Source organism: Schistocerca piceifrons, chromosome 3 (assembly GCF_021461385.2).
Source record: "Schistocerca piceifrons isolate TAMUIC-IGC-003096 chromosome 3, iqSchPice1.1, whole genome shotgun sequence".
NCBI classification, from domain to species: Eukaryota; Metazoa; Arthropoda; class Insecta; order Orthoptera; family Acrididae; genus Schistocerca; species Schistocerca piceifrons.
In genome coordinates this window covers 229,192,979-229,208,005 of record NC_060140.1, presented here as the reverse complement: position 1 = coordinate 229,208,005, position 15,027 = coordinate 229,192,979, and the positions used below count along the sequence as shown (strand labels likewise).

At 46.2% G+C, this 15,027-nt stretch overlaps 1 protein-coding gene across 2 annotated transcripts in view; it reads right to left on the bottom strand.

Moving 5' to 3' along the window:
• Window positions 1–15,027, bottom strand: part of LOC124787808 (integrin alpha-PS1) — a 563,745-nt gene that overhangs the window by 547,788 nt on the left and 930 nt on the right. The window lies entirely within an intron of this gene.

Below are 15,027 nucleotides of genomic sequence, written 5' to 3'. Positions count from 1 at the left end.
TGGAGCAGGAGAGGTACCACAGGACATTTTAATTTCCACTGTCTATACTTTTACAAACACATTCATAAAACATTGTCAGCATGACCAGGTTCAAAAAATGGCTCTGAGCATTATGCGACTAAAGTTCTGAGGTCATCAGTCGCCTTGAACTCAGAACTAATTAAACCTAACTAACCTAAGGACATCACACACATCCATGCCCGAGGCAGGATTCGAGCCTGCGACCCTAACGGTCGCCCGGCTCCAGACTGCAGCGCCTAGAACCGCACGGCCACTCCGGCCGGCGCATGACCAGGAAGGAGTCAGGATTCACACTCATAGCAGTGGAAGTTCGGAAACATAATAAAACACATTTTTTTTGTAAACGTGAAATTTCATCCCTTTTTCAATTACTATTGGCTGCATTTGTTGCTAGAGGTACACTTTTCTTTATAAGTAAGAAAGATTCTTGGATGAATTTTGCACAGCATGTAAACCATACTTACATGCGTCTGAAACCCTAGAAGTTATTTAATTTATGAAAAAATGAATGAGCTTTTACATTTTAAACTTCATGTTTAGAAAAAAAATCAATTTTCATAGTTAATTACCTCAATTTTTACCACAGTTTTTAATAGATTTGGAAAATTCTAGATTTTTGCGTTAAGGAGTTTGTATTTAACAAACAGTGCAAAATTCATCGAAGAATCTCTCTTACTTATGAAGAAAAGTGTACCTATAGCAACAAATGCTGCCAACAGTGAGTGAAAAAATTTATAAAATTTCAAATGTAAAAAAATTTATTTTGTTATGTTCTTGAACTTCCACTGCTATGAGTATGAGTTGTGAATCCTTTCTGGTCACGCTGACAAAGTTTTATGAATTTATCTGTAAAAGTACAGACAGTGGAAATCAAAACGTCCTGTGGTGCCTTTCCTGTTCCAAGTCGGTCCGTTTGACGTCCTGCCCCCCTTAAGTGGGTTTTTATCTATTTTATTTCTCACATGACGCTAGTGGTTGTGTGTGTTGTATCTACCATGCGTTATACTGCTTCTCGTGGCTTTTTTTCTTTTTTTTCATGTTATGGTCATGCTTTCCTCGTTCATGACATGTTAAAACACAAATTTCTTTTGATACAACACGTAAAATGGCGGCAGAAATTTCGTGTTTTGCTGATAAAACTCACTAAACTGTCGCTAATACAGCCCTCAGTTGGTCGGCCTGTTAGTAATCCGGCCTACATCCAGTCCAGTCGTTCCCAACCTTTCTTAAGCCATTACCCTGAGTGCAATCAGACATTTAGCTAGTGCCCCCGCCCCCGCCCCCCCCCCCCCCCCACATTATCACCAACTTTAGCACCTAACTAAACTATAAAATGAAAGACTTTTCTTGGTACACTTTTATTTTTAAAATGATGAAAGAAGAATGATATGTAGCGTGTGTGTGTTTTAGAATGAATGACGAAAGAGTTCGAGGTGCATCTCAAGTGCTACCCACATCTTCCCCGATAAGAATTGCGAACTTCCCACAGTGAAGATCGACACCTGTTACAAAACACACTTTCGCTGCCTTACTCCTCTCTGTTACACCACTTGCTGTACCTACACAAAGCAACCCCAGATAAAATGTGTGCATTATACTTATTGTTCATTGCTGCACTCCTTACTGCTGAACTGGCAGAAATTTGAAGAATTAAGGCTGTTAATTGTTTGTGTCTGACCACAGCCACTAATACTAATACTAATAATAATAATAATAATAATAATAATACTGTGTACAGCACTATAATAGCCCTTATGTAGCTACTGCTGTGTCCTGCTGTTAATTAATTCATACACCTGTTTCAAAGCGAGTAATGAAGCAATTTCTGGACTACTGCGGGTACTATGTACAACTTGAAATATTTAGCATTTGTTACATATATCTCTCACTTTCATCTTTAGCGATGTACGGGACAAAGCACAACATACGTGTATAGTGAGTGGACTATGTGAGGAACCTGTAACCTCTGCCGCATTAGTGCTACTAACTGAGAAAAGGTAATTACTAATAACTTATATAATCAATACTGAAGTCTTAAAAATTGCGATAATAGCAATGATATTTTGAAAATAATTTAGTTTCGTGACTGAAACAGAATCGAATCGTTTAGTTTCTATCTTTCAGTGGGAACCACTGCTCTAGTCGCTCAGGCAGAAATGACGCTTACAATAATGAATTCTAGAGTGCAACTGTGTTGTTACTTAATTACAATGTTAAACAACGCTATACACAGAATGAGGGTATCACTCTGCAGCGGAGTGTGCGCTAATATGAAACTTCCTGACAAATTACAACTGTGTGCCAGACCGAGACTCGAACTCGGGACCTTTGACTCTAGCGGGCAAGTGCTCTACCAACTGAGCTACCCAAGCACGACTCACGCCCCGTCCTCACAGCTTCATTTCTGCCAGTACCTCGTCTGCTACCTTGCAAACTTTACAGAAGCTCTCCTGCGAACCTTGCATAACTAGGACTCCTGGAAGAAAGGATATTGTGGAGACATGGCTTAGCCACAGCCTGGGGGATGTTTCCAGAATGAGATTTTCACTCTGCAGAGGAGTGTGCGCTGATATGAAACTTCCTGACAGATTAAAACTGTGTGCCGGACCGAGATTCGAACTCGGGACCTTAAGAGCCTTTGATTCCAGCACTCACTCCAGAGTCCTGCTTAGAAAAGTTGGCCACTGGGGGAGAGAGTGCTGCCCGTGGCGACTCCGTCAATCTACTCAAAATGTTCTTGGCTGAAAATAAAATAGGCTGGAGAAACAACGCAGAGATGTTAGTGCCAAATAATCTGCTACAAGGGCATCTGTAAAATGTTTACTCCTTCAAAGCTAACTGCTTAGAAGGATAGACCTTACTGCATTGATGAAATCGGCCGAGACACGTATATAATCTGAGCGTTTGCCCAACAATGGTCTCAGCACTGAAGTAAAATGTTTGCTAAATTATATGTAGGAGCACCCATGTTGCTTAAGCCATCAGCACACGGACCGTGCATGTGATCGTTGAACGTACAGTTTGTCGGGCTTCTGATGGCATAGCGTTGACAAAACACGTTCAGAAGTCTTTTCGAGCGGGAAGAATGATACCTACTTCACATGACGTCATCTCTTTTCAGCACACAGTCGGGAGACGACAAACGGCTTTTAGTTGAAGCCCATATTATATAAATATATACATACCGTTTTCAAGCACCATCAAACTGAGCATATTTCGAAAACCCGTCATTAATTGTACGACGTCTCGTAATAAACTGACGAGAAACTTTATGTGGGTGGCTGTAGAACTACTGTAACTTTCGTGTTATGGAAGCATGCTGTTTCAAGGCAACGGCACTTGGAGGATCCATCAAAAATGCGTTGTTCTTAGTAAATTTGTATTGAATGTCAGTTAGCAACATGTCTACGATTAGAGCTTCCAAGAGCTGGTAATACAGAATGTGTTGTAAACAATTCCTGGTCGGCGTAGAGTAATGCGTAGAAAAGTGGATGTGTTTCTGGTTCGTGTCACACTGGATCCCAATATTTTTTGCAAACCTTCGCGTTTCCTACGAGGTACTGATACTTTCTTATTAGCTTAATAGAAATATATTTTGTAATATTCGATGTTATGTAAATGCAAGCGCGCTCTTTATGAGGAGTGAGTTTGCTCGATTGGCTTTATCCACAAGACAGCTTGTAGTACTTGCTGTAAGATATTTTGCACTTTCTTGTTTCAAGTTCTGTAGTTCACATGCTGCAAAGATTCTGCTACTGTGCAGGAACAGTCATCAAGTAAGAATGCTCTTCGGATTTTACTAAAAAGTGAGAATTATGAAATAATTTGTATCTAATCTGGGGAAATATAATAAATTTTTTATGTATAGCAATACGTGTAATGTAACTTTCATAAGCCGATGTCCTTATTGACGGGACATGGTACTTTCCTTTTTGTCTTATAACATGTTCATGGATGTATATATGGTTCTCGGGCGAGACGTCGGATGTCATAGTGAAAACACAATATTTCGTCAGAGCAACTGGCCGACATCTTCAGGTGCGACGAACACACTGCTAAGGCAGGACCAGGGCCCCCTATTTATGCCACTTTTAGGCAGGACGTGCGCATGCGTGGAGGCGCCAAATTCGACCAGAAAAGTCTGCAGTGGCCGAGCATTGTCTCAGTACAGGCCATTCTATGAATTATCAACATACAAAAATTCTCGCATCGACGAGTTCGTACTGGGACAGTGTTATTAAGGAAGCAGTGGAAATAAGTAGCTCGACGAATCTTGTAAACAGATGATGATGATGATGTCGTGCGACGAGGGTCTCCCGTCGGGTAGACCGCTCGCCTGGTGCAAGTCTTTCGATTCGACGCCACTTCGGCGACTTGCGCGTCGATGGGGATGAAATGATGATGATTAGGACAACACAACACCCAGTCCCTGAGCGGAGAAAATCTCCGACACAGCCGGGAATCGAACCCGTACCCTTAGGATTGACAGTCCGTCGCGCTGACCACTCAGCAACCGGGGGCGGACCTTGTAAACAGAGACACGGGCTTTCAGCTTAGTTCAGCATGGGATCCAGCACTGGCCATATTGAACTCGCTTCGAGCAGAGAGGAATACTATTGGTCATAAGGCGGACGACGATTCGGCAGCAACACAAATATTCTGTTGACAACGGGAGGATAATCAAGGCGCCTACGTGGATGCGCAGTTTTGCTTGCGGCTTCCGACAGAGGTCGCTGGGGCTGCCGATGGCAGCGCAGAGCAGTGGCGGCAGCCTCCGCGCGTGCGCCGAAGTATTTTGTTCTTCATCCTGTAGGTGGCGTTACTGTCCTTCCAGCTATCAGTTGATTTCGTCGCTATTGGCCATCGAATTTGGCGCCTCCACGCATGCGCACTTCCTGCATAAAACTGGCATAAATAGGAGGCCCTGGTCCTGCCTTAGCAGTGTCTTCGTCGCACCTGAAGAGGTCGGCCAGTTGCGCTGACGAAATATTGTGGAGTTTTCACTATGACATCCGACGTCTCGCCCGAGAACCATATATACAACACGTCCGTCGGGAAAGCCTCAAGCAACACATCCGATACCTGTACGGGGAGGAGATGGTAAAAGAAGTTAACAGCTTTGATAAACTACGGAATAAGAAGAGCAGACTGCTATGTGCCCTTACGTTTTTATTAAGATGCCGAGATCATCGAGTTATTCCGACGTTCGCTAAGGTGACGCAATTCATAACCTCTGCAGCCGCTAAAAGGATAAAAAATCGAGCAAGCCACGCACTGGTAAGAGAAAGGATTCACCATACTCGGCGAGAACTGGACTTCGTATCCAGAGAGCTCTTGGTACTTCATTTGAAGATATCGTCAAGACTGTCCGCTGATTCTTGGACGTGGGTTGATAGCGCTACTTGGGCATTCTCAGACTGGAAACGACAACAAGACGCAGCACGTCAAATTGATAAGTGTCATCGCTTCAGGGACCGTTTAGCACAAGAAGAGAACAACTAAGTTCGTAGACGAACTGTATACAATCTAGCGGACAAACCTTTGCCTGACGCGCCGGTATCGGTCCTGGAGAAAGGACTGAACTTCGCACCCCCTCCGAGGGCACCACCTGTTCTGGACATCATTAGCTCCATCGAACAAGGCATCCTAAAACTTCCCAGAGAATGTGCCGAGGAGATCCGGCGAGAGACTTGCCGTGCTCTGACACGGGCTCAAGTGCCTAAGAACAATCTGACAGCTGCAGAGAGGTCAGTAGTTCGATCCCTACGAGAAGATCCTGATATTGTGATTTTGCCGGCGGATAAGGGAAATGCGACTGTTATCCTCTCCACGTCGATGTATCTGAGCAAGATGCACCAGCCTCTGGACGACTCTGCATATCGCACACTAAATAAGGACCCCACAGCAAAAATTCAGCGAAAAACTTAGGAGCTCCTCAAAAACAGCACGATCTCCGATGTGGTTGCTAAGAGACTACGTACACAGGCGTGTACCTCCAGGCTATACGGATTGCCCAAAATTCACAAGGATAATGTGCCACTGCGGCCTATTGTGAGTAATATCGGGGCACCAACGTATAATCTCGCGAAACATCTGGCAGCGCAATTGAGCCCTTTAGTAGGAAAGTGTGAGCATCATATCCGTAACTCACAAGACTTTATTCGTCGGCTCAAGAACTTACGACTCGAACCATCAGATATGCTCGTGAGTTTTGACGTAGTCTCACTTTTTACTCGAGTACCATTGCAGGAATCGTTGTTGCTCATTAGCGAGAAGCTGGATGGGGAACTTTTAGACTTATTCCAACATGTGCTCACCTCGACATACTTTTTATTTAATGGACAATACTTTGAACAGACTGACGGCGTCGCAATGGGTAGTCCCCTGTCACCCATTGTGGCTAATCTTTTCATGGAAGACTTCGAGTAGAGAGCGCTCCAGACGTCAGATGTGAAACCTACGTGTTTTTGGCGATATGTGGACGACACCTTTTTTATCTGGCCTCACGGCATTGCATCGCTGAATGTTTTTCTTGAGCATCTTAACTCGCTTCATCCCAACTTCAAGTTCACGATGGAGATGGAGAAAAGCGGCGAACTTCCATTCCTGGACGTGTTGGTACAGAGAAAAGAAGATGGCACATTAGGTCACGCAGTGTACCGTAAACCAACGCACACGGACTAATACTTACAGGCCACCAGCTGTCACCCTCCTTCGCAACGAAAAGGCGTACTGAGGACGTTTGTCCACAGAGCACGAGCCACATCAGACTCAGACAGCTTATCCAATGAGCTTCTCCATCTGCGTACCATTTTGCAACAAAATGAATACTCCGAACGGGAGATTCACCGTGCCTTACAACCAAAGCGGGTTACCCAACGTGGAGAGTGGAAGAAGGCGAAGAACAAAGGGGAATGGTCATCTTGCCATACATCGGCGGTGTCTCTTCAAAAATAGGAAGACTATTGAATAGGCATAAAGTTAAATGTGTTTTTCGTCCGCCGGCAAAACTCGGAGCTCTCTTGGGCTCATCTAAGGATATCCTTGGCCTAATAAGACCCGGTGTTTACGAGATACCTTGTAGCTGCGGCATGTCGTACATCGGACAAACTTGTCGCACTGTAGAAGAGAGATGCACTGAACGCCGACGCTACACTCGTCTGGAGCAACCAGAAAAGTCTGCAGTGGCCGAGCATTGTCTCAGTACAGGCCATTCTATGAATTATCAACATACAAAAATTCTCGCATCGACGAGTTCGTACTGGGACAGTGTTATTAAGGAAGCAGTGGAAATACGTAGCTCGACGAATCTTGTAAACAGAGACACGGGCTATCATCTTAGTTCAGCATGGGATCCAGCACTGGCCATATTGAAGTTGCTTCGAGCAGAGAGGAATACTATTGGTCATAAGACGGACGACGATTCGCCAGCAACATAAATATTCTGTTGACAACGGGAGGATAATCAAGGCGCCTACGTGGACGCGCAGTTTTGCTTGCGGCTTCCGACAGAGGTCGCTGGGGCTGCCGATGGCAGCGCAGAGCAGCGGCGGCAGCCTCCGCGCGTGCGCCGAAGTATTTGGTTCTCCATCCTGTAGGTGGCGTTACTGTCCTTCCAGCTATCAGTTGATATCGTCGCTATTGGCCATCGAATTTGGCGCCTCCACGCATGCGCACTTCCTGCATAAAACTGGCATAAATAGTGGGCCCTGGTCCTGCCTTAGCACCTCCGTGAATCCCTCCGTCTCTACCGTGCCTTCCTCCGCACGCGTGACCCGGACACACTACGACGCCACCGGCAACTCCAGAGACACATTCGTAATTTGCTCGCGGCTAAGAAACGCCGGGACTGGCGACAAACATGTATCCATTTAAATGCTACCCTACCTATCAACTCGTCCAAGTTCTGGTCAGCCTTTCGTCGCCTTACCGAAACTAAACCCTCCCCCTACTATCCTCTTCTCCATGACGATCACCCCTTCCCTGACACCCTTAGTAAGGGCAATCACTTTGACTCCTACTTCTCCGATGTTTTTCCATCCCCGATGATCCCCAGTTCGATTACTCCCTGTTTCCGGATGTCCGCGATCGAACTGACACCTCTGTCCCTCCCCTCGCACCTGGTTTCCAGTACTTGGACAACATTGCACACACGGAACTCAATGCCCCTATCACTACACAGGATCTCATTGCTACACTCCGCACAAAACGCAACACCGCTCCTGGTAACGATCGTGTCACCTACCGCCACCTTCGTGAAGCTCCTGTCTCTTTCCTCTCCACTGTCCGCCCCCGGTAGCTGAGTGGTCAGCGTGACAGACTGTCAATCCTAAGGGCCCGGGTTCGATTCCCGGCTGGGTCGGAGATTTTCTCCACTCAGGGACTGGGTGTTGTGTTGTCCAAATCATCATCATTTCATCCTCATCGACGCGCAGGTCGCCGAAGTGGCGTCAAATCGAAAGACCTGCACCAGGCGAACGGTCTACCCGACGGGAGGTCCTAGCCACACGACATTTCATTTCATTTCCTCTCCACTCTGGCCAGGCTCTACAATGTAGTCCTGTCCACCGGTTACTACCCCGACCTGTGGAAAACCTCCCGTACCCTGATGTTCCTTAAACCTGGCAAACCCCCGTCCGCCGTCTCCTCCTACTGTCCCATCAGCCATACCTCGGTCTTCAGCAAGGTCCTGGAATCTATCCTCACCCGATGCATCCACCAGCATCTCCGCCAGCACCGCCTCCTTCCCGTTACCCAGTGTGGCTTTCGACCGTCCTTCTCTTCCGACGACCTTCTCCTTCACCTCACTCATCTCCTTTCCGAACAGCTTAATTCCCGTCGCTCCGCAATCTTCCTCACCCTGGACCTCGAACGTGCTTATGACCGCGTATGGCATTCCGGTCTCCTCTTCAAGCTCCAAACCTTCGCCCTTCCCATTAACTACGTCCATCTGATCGGTTCCTTTCTCTCCCACCGTCCTTCTTACGTCACCATCCATAACACGGATTCCTACACCTGTTTCCCCTCCGCCGGTGTGCCCCAAGGCTCCGTCCTCTCCCCCCTTCTGCACCTTTTGTACACGGCGGACATGCCGCCGCCGTCACCCCCCGTTCACCTTCTCCAGTTTGCCGATGACACCGCCTTCCTTGACACCCCCACCCTGCAGCGCTCCCAACACCTTCTCCAATCCCATCTTGACCAGTTCACCACTTGGTGCAACCAGTGGTTGCTCAAGATCAATCCCTCCAAAACCCAGGCCATCATTGTAGGCAAAACTACCCCTTCCTTCCGCCTCCTTGATTTCTATCTCACCATCTATGGCCGTCCAATCGCCCTCACTCCCACCCTTGGCGTCACCCTCGACCGTCGCCTCTCCTGGACTCCCCATCTCCGGACAATCCAAGCCAAGGCACGCTCCCGACTCTGTCTCCTCAAGCTCCTTTCCGGCCGTACGTGGGGTCTGGACCCCTCCACCATCCTCCACACCTATAAATACCTCATCCGCCCTATCCTTTGTAACGCTCATCCGGCCTGGATCTCCGCCCCCCCCCCCCCTACCTTTTATAAATCCCTTCAAATCCTTGAACGCCATGCTCTCCGCCTCGCCTATCGCATCCGTCTCCCCTCCCCCACGCGGATCCTGTACGATCTCATTCCGTTCCCCCACCTCCTCCTTTTCCTTGAAAGAATACGGATCCTGTACACCTCCCGCAAACTTGATCCTCCTCACCCGCTTGTCTCGCTCATCCTCTCCCACCCCCGCCCGCTGCCGCGCCTGTATTCCCACATCCCACCTGGTCTCCATCTCTCCACCCTCTTTACCCTCTCCCAAGGTGGCTTCCGCCAGCTCCCCCTCCCTGATGATGTCCTCCTCCCCTCCATCTACACCTCCTATCAACTTTGATCCTGCCCCCCCCCACTTCCGGTGTCCTTTCCTTTAGGCGCCCTCCCTCCCTTCTCTCTCCTTTTCCCCCCATCCCTCTTCCTCCGGGCTTCCCCTCCCCCTTCCTCCTATCTCCTCTGCCCATGGCATCTCTGCTCTCCCCTCTCCCTCTCCCACCCCCCTCCTCCTCCCTTGGCAGGTCCCCGGACTCGCACACGCTACTTGGACTTTCGCGCGCCGGAGATCATCGCCATCAGTGTCTCGTGTGTGTACCTTCGTTGGTGTTTAGTGTTTGTTCGCCGTCACGCCACCACTGTTCACGTGTACCGTCGCCATCATCCATGTTATGTGCGCCGTGTCAACTAGTGTTAGTGATGTTTCTCGTCCAGCGTGAACGGCTCCATGTTTTTTGTTTTTTAGTGTCTACATTTTTTGCCCGCCGTTTTGATTGTATTCTCTGTGCCACCTATATGTATTACTTATTGTAAAACTCATGGCTGAAGAGCGGCGTACTCTGCTGCTGACAGCCCGCCTTGTTAAGGTGCTCAAAATCACAATAAAGAAAAAAAAACTGCCTTAGCAGTGTGTTCGTCGCACCTGAAGAGGTCGGCCAGTTGCGCTGACGAAATATTGTGGAGTTTTCACTATGACATCCGACGTCTCGCCCGAGAACCATATATACAACATGTCCGTCGGGAAAGCCTCAAGCAACACATGTTCATGGATACTGAAGTTTTCATTTATGAGTGCTAGACAGAGCAAAATGACTAGCATATGGACAAGGGAGGGTATGTGAATATTAAAATAGGTAATGTACGAAATTTACGGCCGTTCATTTTGTAAACTGCGTGATCTGTGAGGCACATACGCCAACAACTGCCCTTGGTGCGCGCCGCGATCACGTAAAGCACGTTGAGGCACGCGTACCGTATGCAGAAGCCGCATCGTTATTGAGCGTTCAGCAGCACGTTCAACTCCGCACGCTCAACTTCACGTTCGAAAGCACAGTCTGTGTGCCGACATCTTTACTATTGGCCGTGAAGGTAGACCTTCTTTATGAATTTTACGACGTTAGTGCTATATGAGCATCATCACCAATCACAACCAGTTTAATTTGGGGCCATAAACAAATTCATTCTTCTTGAGGAACATGTCATGTAGTACCGAGGATGTATAAAAACGTCACGGGAAAATGTTTTGCCAGGCTTGAATGTAAACGTGTAATACACAACCATAGTGCACGGCAGCAGTAATTTATGTCCTATGAAATATGTGGTGTAGTGAGGCACAACATATTGGAAGATATGGGACTCAAAACTACTTACTTGGGTGAAACTTCCTGGCAGATTAAAATTGTGTGCCGGACCGAGACTCGAACTCGGGACCTTTGCCTTTCGGGGGCAAGTCCTCTACCATCTGAGCTACCCAAGCACTACTCACGACCCGTCCTCACAGCTTTAATTCTGCCAGAACCTCGTCTCCTACCTCTCAAACTTCACAGAAGCTCTTCTGCGAATCATGCAGAACCAGCATTCCTGGAAGAAAGAATACAGCGGAGACATGGCTTAGGCACAGCCTGGGGGATGTTTCCAGAATGAGATTTTCACTCTGCAGCGGAGTGTGCGCTGATATGAAACTTTCTGGCAGATCTGCTGTGGCTAAGCCATGTCTCCGCCGTATCCTTTCTTCCAGGAGTGCTAGTTCTGCATGGTTCGCAGAAGAGCTTCTGTGAAGCTTGGGAGGTAGGAGACGAGGTACTGGGAGAACTGAAGCTGTGAGGATGGGTCGTGAGTCATGCTTGGGTAGCTCAGATGGTAGAGCACTTGCCCCCGAAAGGCAAAGGTCCCGAGTTCGAGTCTCGGTCCGGCACACAGTTTTAATTGGCCAGGAAGTTTCATATCAGCGCACACTCCGTTGCAGAGTGAAAATCTCATTCTATTTACTTGGGTGTTACTCCAAATGATCGAGAGACGGCGGCTGGAAAGACAATACACTCGCCAGCGAGGTGCGGGAAGCTAGGGGTGCTTTGTTTGACGACGACTGCAGCGCCAAACACTCAACCCTCTTTGTCACGCATTACACAGAAATTGGCCAAAGTACTGCCACGCAAAACAGACGGTAGGTCGGGGGAGGTCCTTTGTGGGTGGAAGGGTCACAAAGGATGAATGAGACAAAGCCACAGACCCGCAGCTGCGCACCAGAGCGATTCGCTAATTCGGATAGAGTCGAACCAATCGCTGACTGCTGCAGCAGAGCACTGGGGTTTTTAGTTCAGCCTCGTCTACAACTGACCTGTTTAAGATTCAAATCAAGTTTTGTTAGACAAGGATGACCATTCTGTAGAAATCTCTCTGGCATTCGACTGGAGTGATATTGAGAAGAAAAGAAAAATATGAACATGGGCTGGGATTCGTGCCTCGCTCTTTTAGTACAGCTGAAGAGCGTCAAACACTGTGGCAACGTTCTCTGGAGAAAAACGCGGAATGGGTATGGCAGTAAACATGGGCTGCAAAATCAAAGGCGTCTGATAATGGTTGATTCAGTAAGTGTTTCCACGCGGCATCCTTGGTCTCTCAATTCGATACTCACGAGGAAAGAAATTATTGCCAAGAGAACAAAAATACAAATTAATAAAGCACCACATTAATAGAGTGTGATAAAGGCAATTTTACTGCACAATATTTTAAAAATTTAAGCTAAATGTGAAACATCCTGGCAGATTAAAACTGTGTGCCGAACCGAGACTCGAACTCGGGACCTTTGTCTTTCGCGGGCAGTTTTAATCTGCCAAGGAGTTCTATATCAGCGCACACTCCGCTGCAGAGTGAAAATTTCATTCTAAGCTAAAAGTATTTGCCGTTCATTTGTCTTTCCAAACAGGAACTTTGAAATTTATTATATGTATATTTCTTTTCTTTCAGAAGTACGTGAACAGGTCGAGCAGGCGTGGAATAACGTATCCCACGTCAGTATTCACCATCTGTACTATCGACTGGATACCAGCGTCAGCGCCTGCATTGCCGCCCGTCGAGACTACAAAGTACTCCTAGGAGTGTTTCAGCATGGGTCGATACATGGTAGCTCAGAACAGCTTGTGCTATTGATTTGTAAATGTAATTATTTCATGTATTCCATATGCACTGTTGCAATAAGAAATCTTCAGTCAATTGGAAACCTCTAAAAGGTAGCACACATTTTTTTCTGGCTTTTATATATATTACTCGTTCTAGCTTCAAGTTAGCTGTACCCGCATGACATAGTATAGGTCTCCTCTGCTGGAAATCGTTTTCTAAGAACTTTTCTTCTCTTCCGCTGCTCTTTAATCTCGTCATTTCGTACACTATCTGTTGATTTCATTTTTAGCATCTATATAGCAACACTCTGGAAACGTATCCAGTTTTTCCTATCCAAAGTATGCCGCAGACTATACGCCAGTCTGTTTCTACTGACTTTCATGTTTTCTTTCGAAAACATATCTAAGATGTCTTATAAATTTTGATATTGATCGTAATATTATTTACTCGAAGAAGAAAGTCAGGATTTAACACAACTCAAGCCTGCTCTCTTCGCCTTTGGCATAAAATGGAAAACATCTACTGCCCCAGTGTTAAATGTGGCTGTATACACCTGGTTACAGGCTACTAATAGAAAACGTAACACTCACGAATTTTTGTACGTGTGAAATATATACAGCAATTCGTCGCACTGCACATCTAAAAATATAAGATATCTCGGTTTCTGCGAACCGCATTTCAGTCGAAACTTACTTCATCAGTCTGAAATGACGTAATTGTAAAGCATCATACGAGGTCGTTAAACATCATCTTCATTCGAGGAATTGTTGAGCTCAAATAAGCAACAACACAGAAAGATGTACAAATAGGAACATCTAAATAGAAGTGACTGTCCAATGCATCGCGATTTTACTCCGTACATTCATGCACATTAATAAGACAAAGACTTGAAAATTTACATCTGTCCCAGAAATTTTGACTACTATATACTGTGACATCATCTTACTGAATAGCTACTTGCATCTCTTTCTTGAAGTGCTAAGTTGATAATCTCTGCCTGTCAGGGCGAAGTCAATGCGATGACCCTTATCAAGTCATAACTTTCTTCAAACTGTAGTCAGTATCTCATGTACTCTTCAGCACAACGAATACGGATGTTTAAGTCATCCGGCCGACTACACAATAAATTATAGTTTTAAAATAGGCCCGTACAATATTAGACTTGCCTACGTCTTTGCTGAAATGTTACTTTCCCGAATGAAGTATTTTGATACACGTTATGGGCTTTTACAAAAGGGAGTACGCATTGCAGGGCTCAAAAAGTACCATTTTTCCCCGGATTCCACAATGTGTGTACGAAGCAAGTATCATTCGCGTAAGTGCAATGTTATGAGAAAAGTTGTTTGTATTCCTCACAAATGGCAGCGGGTTAGTAGTGTCTTTAAAGCAAACAATTCTTATCGAAATTTAAGAAGGCATAAAAACGAAAAAAAAAAATCAACCGCCGTGATCTTGATTACGCTTGGTGATAATCTCGAGGGTGAAACATCCTGGAAAAACTAGTCACTTAAGATAGACAAACCGTGTGCTTGTTCATTATATGACTCTCATGGTCTATCTGGATTTTCCTATGATTCTTTACGAATGTGGCCGAGATTTGTGTGCAAGCTTACTACAATTTGACGCTGAGAACGTTAATTTAAAAATTTTCGCGACATGTGAGTGCAGGCACCTTATCATAATAACCAAAGGCCAAGAAACGATTTCAAGTACGTTTTACACATAAAAGATATCATTGCCACTTTACGCTCTCTAGTCATCAGGTCTGCATATTAAAATTGTTTCCCGAGAAAAACGAGGACGGTCTGGTTTAGTTAGCGATAAGAAACAGGTTACCGCCGTGTTCTGTTTTCGGCATCTGAGTCAAGGCACATTGACCCCTTGGCATCCTTTCTGACCTCCAGAGAATCGGAGCCAACGGAGTGGTACGTGAAGCCAAATAATTAATTTGACGTCTAATGAAAGCCGAAGTAAGCCGTCAGTGAATTTTTGTTTCCACTGCCTGTCTAGCAAGCCACGTTGTTTCTCTAAATACGCACGGTGTGAATG